An 8,244-nucleotide genomic window follows, 5' to 3' on the forward strand; every position below is an offset into this window, starting at 1 on the left:
TATATATATATATATATATATATATATATATATAGAGAGAGAGAGAGAGAGAGAGAGAGAGAGAGAGAGAGAGAGAGAGAGAGAGAGAGAGAGAGAGAGAGAGAGAGAGAGAGAGAGAGTATGGCATTCGAATTTAGAGAATCTCTACCGTCGAATATACCAGTGAATAAATCCGATGGTAACGTATTATACGTGACCCAAAATGCAGTATTTTACTAATTGAGCTAAATTCATCAGTAAATACGACGGTAAAAATTGCGTCAATTTTTTCCTTTTTCCTTCCAACTTTATCAGTAAATTTACTGTTAGAAAAGTGAATCCGCCGGTAAAATTATCGCTAAAGCGCAACGCTAAATCCAACGAAAAATTCAATGGTATTCAACATTTTTATATTATAATTAATCATTTCATTCATAATTATGCTATTGTATTAATTGTAGTATGGTAATTTTTGTTAGTTATATAGGAAGTTTTAACATAAATTTATATTTTTTAAATAATTATTGAAAAATATTTATAATAGAAACATAATATATGTTTAATAATTATTTAAAAATATTTGTAAAAAAAATAAAATATATATATATATATACCAAATAGTTATTCAATAATATTTATACAATAAAATAAGATATACACAAACTAAATGAATTAATAAAAAATACACTTAAAAAATTTTAACAAAAATATAAATTGAATAATTTTTTTTATATATTCGTAAAAATATCTACCTTAATTATTTAGAAAATATGATACCAGAAGTTCAAACGAGGAAGAAACTGCATACATTAAAAAGTATGCATGATTCACGCATATATGTTATAAATAACTTTTTGTTCGAATGATTTTAAACCAATGTATTATTGGACCAATTTTATTATATTTGATTATTAAAATTACTTGATTATGTTGTGGCACAAAATATGATTAGATAAATTGCTTAAGTATTATCAAAATAACTATTAAGATATCACTCACAAACCATAAGACTTAACTACTAAAGATATTCATGTGATATTTATTTCACATTAATTTGTTACAACACGACGATTTTAGGATGAAGGACACGTTTATTATTCAAATCCTGCATAGCCCATGGTAGTGCATCGTGTGTCTTGTATAATCCATGCGGCTGTATGGTGACTATGTGTGCTTCGCTTTGCAATACCACAAGCAGCCCCCAATTAACGGATTTGAGATGCAACACGTCCGAACTTTACCTGTAAAGTGACAAAACATATCCAAAATTTAGTAAGCAACGCTGCCAAATTACATAGGATCAAAAGAAAAAGAGAAAAAAAAAGGTGCTAATATTTTTTATTAATATCAATTAATATTTTATTTTTATACTATTAAAATTTAGAATGTCAGTAAAATATTAATAAAAGATAATAAATTTTGTTAGTTATTTAATATTGTTCACTACTATTATTCTAATCTAACCATACCTGCAATTTAATCTATTCTACTCCTATTTTACTCCACTGAATTATAATTTTATTAATATTTGGCTTATATAAATAGAATCCAACAAACAATATCAAGCATTCAAAAATTTATCTGGAGTCAAGTTGGGTAAATACTAGTCATGGATACGGCTAACTATCTTCCCGAGTGGCAGATATAAAACACAATATAAAAAATAAACTAAACAAAATATAAAAGACACGTAAATACCTATCTCCTTGGTATGAAGGAAGAAAGATATACAACCAAAGAATAGTGGCACTTCTACACTTGTCATGCAATGTAGCACACCACCGACACAAACATACATAAGTAAAGAACAAACGTATGGCTAACTAAGACTGCATCTCGAAAGGAGATCGAGATTAAGATTAAGATGGAAAGATAAAGACTGAAATAGTAAAATTAAATTAAATTTTTATATTATATGTTTAGTATAAAATATATATAATTAAATTATATTTTTATATTTTGTTGGTTCAAAAAAAAATATGAAGATGAAATAAAAATAGTTATTAAAATAATTTTTGTTATTAAAAAAAATGTTATTAAAAATTTTAGTTTTTATCTTTAAAAATTTTAGTATTTTATGTCTTCATTTTTTAAAAGTATTAAAGTGAGTGAAAATTTTTGTTCAAAAACTAAAGTTTTAATTACAATTTTTTATTATCAAACACAATACTAAATTTTAATCTCCCAATTCAATTTTAATCACTAAAATAAACACTACTTAATAAATGTTAGTTGATTGCCAGCAAAAAGAAAGAGTAAATGACATTTTTATTTCACATTTAAGAACTACCACATTAAACTGGTTATGGTCATAGTTTTCAATTGTGATTATAAATAAAGGTTTAGGTATATTTTTTATCTTTGATGTTTATAAATTTTTTTAAAAATATTTTAACGTTAATTTTATTTAATTTATTTTTAATATTTTTTATTTATGTCAAAATTATACTAAACTTTAACTACGTTTAGAACATTAAGAATAAAACAAAAAATGTTCAATAATAACTTTGATATAAATAAAAAATATTAAGAATAAAATTTAATAAAATTAAATATAAAATATATTAAAAAAAATCACAAATATTATAAACAGAAATTATAATATGAGGACTTTACCATCAATTTTATTATTGTTATCAAGAAATTCTGCATGCTTATTTGTTGTTGTAGCATCTGTATTATCGACATTTGCTTCTGGAATAGTTCTGGCTGCCACAGATGCCATGATTATGAGGCATAAGAAAGCGAAAACCAAAGCTTCTTTTCTCGCCATTTTCACTTGAAAATTCTCTTTTCTCTCAACTTTGTTCTTTTTTTTTTTTTTTTTTTATGTGCACAATTTCTTTTCTCTGTAAACCTTTAGTATTTATAGTATGACCATCCAATATAAAACTTCTTTAGCGTATTCAACTATTTGGTGAGAAAGTTTTATAGAATGTTTGACTAATGTGGTAACATATGGTAACGTATCACATAATAATGGTACAAATAAATTTTCTGATTTGTTTCCATATAATTATTATTGTTATTAAATGCTTTTTAGTTTTTATAAGGAGCCGTGATGATATGAGGTAACTGGTGAGCGCACAAAGTGAACTATTAAATATACTTTTTATTTGGGACTATTATGTTATAATTATCACTATTAAATTTGTTCTTATCGTCAATAGTATACGTGTTTTGACCTCTTTCATGAGTTACCATTGAAATGAATCCTATCTTTATCCATAAGATTAAAAGAGAAAGAAAGATTTATTTATTTAATTTAGTATGTATTTTGATCCGATTAATATTTGTAAATGAATATTGATATGATATTTTATTAAAATTAATTTTCATTAAAATTGGATGTCAATGTTAATATAGTTTGTGTTTAGATATCTTTTGTCAAATATAATTATAAAAAAATAAATATTATTTGAATGATATTATCCAAAATTATATTAAAATACAAAATTTTTAAAAAGAAAGTGAAAATTTAATTACCAACAAACTATAATTCAAATGACATAGGTTTAATTTGGTAAAATTTTTATTTTTTAAAAATAATTTATAAAAATTAATTTTTAAAAGATGACTTTTTAAAAGGAGTATGTCTAAAACGAGTACAATAATTATGTGTTTATTGGATACGCCACATTTATATAGACCATTGATATGGATTCTAATAAATATAGAATATTCTAGTACATAAATAAATATTTTAAATAGCAATACTTTAATACACAATACTTTAAAGGATAACAAAATCTTTTATTCTTAAATAATTAAATATAAAACATATAAATACAAAAAAATGAATATTCTTTATTCAATAAGATTAATTATTATGCAAAAATATTTTATGATATTAAAAAATTATATTAAAATAAAATTTTAAACTATAACATAAAAATATAAAATAATTAAAATTTTATTTTATATTACTTGAGAAATAATTAGATTATTATATTTAAAATTTATTAACTAACTAATTTTATTAAAGATATTATTATATAATATAATTTTTCATCAAAATATTTTAAAAATATAATTTACTTAAAATATTATATATAATATATGAAAATATTAACTTTTTTATTTTTTCAATTTTTTTTAAAACAGAATAAATAATATAATTCTAAAAACATGCCTATCATATTACATATTTATTTATATTAGTAAGACCTAAATTAATCAAACTTATATAATTAAAAATATAAAACATATAAATACAAAAAAATAAAATTATTTTAGAAAAATATAAAACATATAAATACAAAAAAATAAAATTATTTTAGAAATATTATGACATTTACACTATATATATATATATATATATATATATATATATATATATATATATATGTATGGTCGAGTTAGAGAATAAAAAATTTAACTAAAACAATAAAAAAATACTTGAAAATAATAAAAATAAAAAATATCTTATTATAAATATATAATTTTAAATATTATATATATGAAACTTTAAATGGTAATTTTAATAAATAAAAAATATTTATTTTTTTGTATTTATATATTTTATATTTTTAATTATGTGAGTTTGATTAGTTTAGATCTTATTAATATAAGTAAATATATAATGTGATAGGTATGTATTTAGAATTATATTATTTTTATTTTTTTTTTTTAAAAAATTGAAAAAAATAAAAAAGGTTAATATTTTCATGTATTATATATAATATTTTAAATAAATTATATTTTCAAAATATTTTGATGAAAAATTATTTTATATAATAATATCTTTAACAAAATTAGTTAATTAATAAATTTTTGAATATAATAATTTAATTATTTGTCAAATAATATAAAATAAAATTTTAATTATTTTATATTTTTATGTTACCGTTTAAAATTTTATTTTAATATAATTTTTTAATATTATAAAAATTTATTGTATAATAATTAATCTTATTGAATAAAAAATATTTATATTTTTGTATTTATATGTTTTATATTTAATTATTTAAGAATAAAAAATTCTGTTGCCATTTAAAATATTGCGTATTAAAGTATTGTCATTTAAAACATTTATTTATGTACTAGGATATTCTATATTTATTAGAGTTCATTAATGCTCTTCTTTCATATTAGCCTTTAATTTTTATCTAATTAAATCTAATGATCTATATAAATGTGGCGCATCTAATTATATGCTCATCTTTAGACATACCCAAAAGAAGTTGTAGTATTTATGTTTGGTAAATTAAATTAAAAATAGCTTTCAATAAACATACACAAGCAACAAGCGTTTGGTAAAATAGTTTTTAAAATTTAAAAATACTATAATAGACATAAATACAAGTATTAAATTTGAAAATTAGTTAATATATAAGGTTATATTAGAATTTTAAATTTTGAAAAGTACAAGCCAACTTTAAAAAACTTTATCTTAGATGCTTTTAAAAGTACTCGATCTTTTAAAAGTTACAAATACAAGCACAAGGTCTTTTTGATTTATTAAATACAAAATGAAAAGTTTGAGCTTTTAAAAAATACAAATACCTCTTCAAAAAACTTTACTAAACTAAACTATAATCTTTCCATACTCATCTAAAAGATCATGAATCTAAGTCTCACTCTTAATTTTATAAAAAAAATAATAATAACTCAATTAATATACCACTCCTTAATACAAAAGCTTAGAACAAGTAACTAATTAACATCTTATTACTGTTTCAATATAATTCTCAAGAATAAAAAAGTAAAAAAAATTATTGTTTCTACTAAAAGTAAATTTACAATAAAATTCAATTCACAATAAATTAAATTAATATTATTCAAATACAATTATATTTTTTCGAAACAACTTTAATGTGTGTTGGGAGATAAACACGGTAGACACATGAGAGGATGAGACTCAAATTTTCATGCTAAAGAATGGATGTTTGAGTCCTCTTTAATGGATAATATTAAAACTTATTAAATTGGAATAAATTTAATATTGGATCATAAAATTTCTTAGTGATCTTCTCACATATATATGCGTTGTATCTCGAGTTAAACTCAAAATGGCCTTTGAGATTGGCTCGTCACTAAAATCATTTCTGAGATTTTAATTGTATCAATTATGTCTTTGAGATTGACAAAAATACATTACGTTAATTTCTGACCAATTTTTTGTTAATAGAGTGATAACATAGCATGATGACGTGGGCTGTTATTGACATGTATCACTGATAAACCACTATTTTATGGTTTATCTTGTGCTCAATTGAGTGGATTTTATCAACTCTTTACCCACTTATTCATACTATTTGCATGGTTTTATATTTGCCTTCCTAATTATGTGCTTTGATTGAAAACATGCTTATTTGGCCTTAAGTTCCCTATGTTTAAATCCTCTCTTATTACCATTAGATGCCTTGATATGTGTGTTAAGTGATTTCAGAGATTACAGGACAGGAATGGCTCAGAGGATAGAAAGAAAGCATGTAAAAGTGGAAGGAATACAAGAAGTTGGAGAAACTGCTAAGCTGTCCAGCCTGACCTCTTCGCACTCAAACGGCTATAACTTTAGCTACAGAGGTCCAAACAACGCGGTTCTAGTTGCGTTGAAAAGCTAACGTCCGGAGTTTCGATTTGATATATAATTTGACATAGCTACCTTGAAGTTAGGCGACACGAACGCGTGAATGACGCGCCCGTGTCGCATCTGCGAACTTCAATCCGCGCGGACGCGTGGACGACGCCTTCGCGTCACTTGCCCACGACCTGAACGTAACAGAAATCGCAGGGAGCGATTTCTGGGCTGCTTTTGACCCCGTTTTCAGCCCAGAAAACACAGATTAGAGGCTATAAAGTGGGGGAATGCATCCATTCATAATCATGCTTTCATATTCACAATTTTAGGATTAGATGTAGTTTTAGAGAGAGAGGTTCTCTCCTCTCTCTTAGGATTTAGAATTAGGATTCTTTTCACTTTATGATTATTTTATTTTTTGCGATCACAGGTTCAATGTTCCTTTTATTTATTTTTCTAATTTAATTTATGAACTTCCATGTTAGATTTGATTTCTTTGAATTAATGTTATTTGAGGTATTTTCAGTTTATTATTGCTTTCATTTATTCATGTTACTGTTGCTTCCAATTTGAAGACATTTTTATTCCAGTAGATTTACTTTTCCCTTTTGGTCTTGGTTAAGAAATCAGTAACTCAGGAGTTATCAAACTCAACATGATTGATAATTGTTATCTTTGCTAATTGAATTGAACTTCAATAATCCCAATCTTTCCTTAGGGATTAACTAGGATTTGAAGATCAAACTAATTAGTCACTTGACTTTTCTTTACTTTAAGTAAAGGCTAACTAAGTGGAATTAAGATTCAATCTTCATCATCATTGATAAGGATAACTAGGATAGGATTTCTAATTTCTCATACCTTGCCAAAAGTTTATTTTACAGTTATTTATTTACTCTACAGTCTCACTTATTTCAATTGCAATTTAAATTACTTGTTCCTCATCTTCACAACCCCAATTTACAATCCTCATAACCAATAATAAGAACATACTTCCCTGCAATTCCTTGAGAAGACGACCTGAGGTTTAAATACTCGGTTATCAATTTTAAAGGGGTTTGTTACTTGTGACAACCAAAACGTTTGTAAGAAAGGTTGATTGTTTGGTTTAGTAACTATACTTGCAACGAGAGTTTACTATAACCTCTAAACCATCAATCTTCCAGCTCTTTCAAAATGGCGCCGTTGCCGGGGAATTGCAAACGTGTGCCTTATTATTGGTTATTGTAAATATTTGCTTTTTGCTTGTTTATTTGTTTTTATTTTTGTTTTTGTTTTTTTGCTTTTTTTTTTAAATTAAGAGGTTATTGGTTTTTATTTAGTTATTAAAATTTTTTTTTTAAAATTTGTTCTTCGTGTTCATCTTGACCTTCGAGTTGTTCTTAGTTGTTTTCTTCGTTTTGATCTAAAAATTTTAAGTTTGGTATCATTTTATTGTTTTTAATTGGATTTTCGAATTTTTCTTTTAAAAATTCAGATTTTTTTAAATTTTTTTTATCTTATCTTATTTCAAAATCAAATTTCAAATTTCAATATTTAAATTCCAAAATTTAAATTTCAAAATTCAAATTTAAAATTTTAAAAATCAAACCTTTTCAAAATTTAAATCTTTTTCAAAACTTTATCTTATATTGTTGACTTTTTCAAAATTCAAATTTTAAAATTCAAATTTCAAAAATTTAAATTTCAAAATTTAATTTTCAAATTCAAAATTTAAATAACCTTTTAATTTGAATTTGTTT

General features: G+C 23.3%; 1 long non-coding RNA gene across 1 annotated transcript; it reads right to left on the minus strand.

The window, feature by feature from the left end:
• Positions 1–924: 924 nt before the first annotated feature.
• On the minus strand, positions 925–2,816 carry LOC107628405 (uncharacterized). The gene is made up of 2 exons (XR_001617767.3): positions 2,596–2,816; positions 925–1,220 (listed from the first exon to the last, which is right to left on the minus strand). It is a non-coding gene; the product is annotated as an uncharacterized LOC107628405 (long non-coding RNA).
• Between the last annotated feature and the right edge of the window lie 5,428 nt (positions 2,817–8,244).

The sequence above is a fragment of the Arachis ipaensis genome, chromosome B2 (assembly GCF_059453495.1).
Source record: "Arachis ipaensis isolate K30076 ecotype BB chromosome B2, ASM5945349v1, whole genome shotgun sequence".
Taxonomy (NCBI): domain Eukaryota; kingdom Viridiplantae; phylum Streptophyta; class Magnoliopsida; order Fabales; family Fabaceae; genus Arachis; species Arachis ipaensis.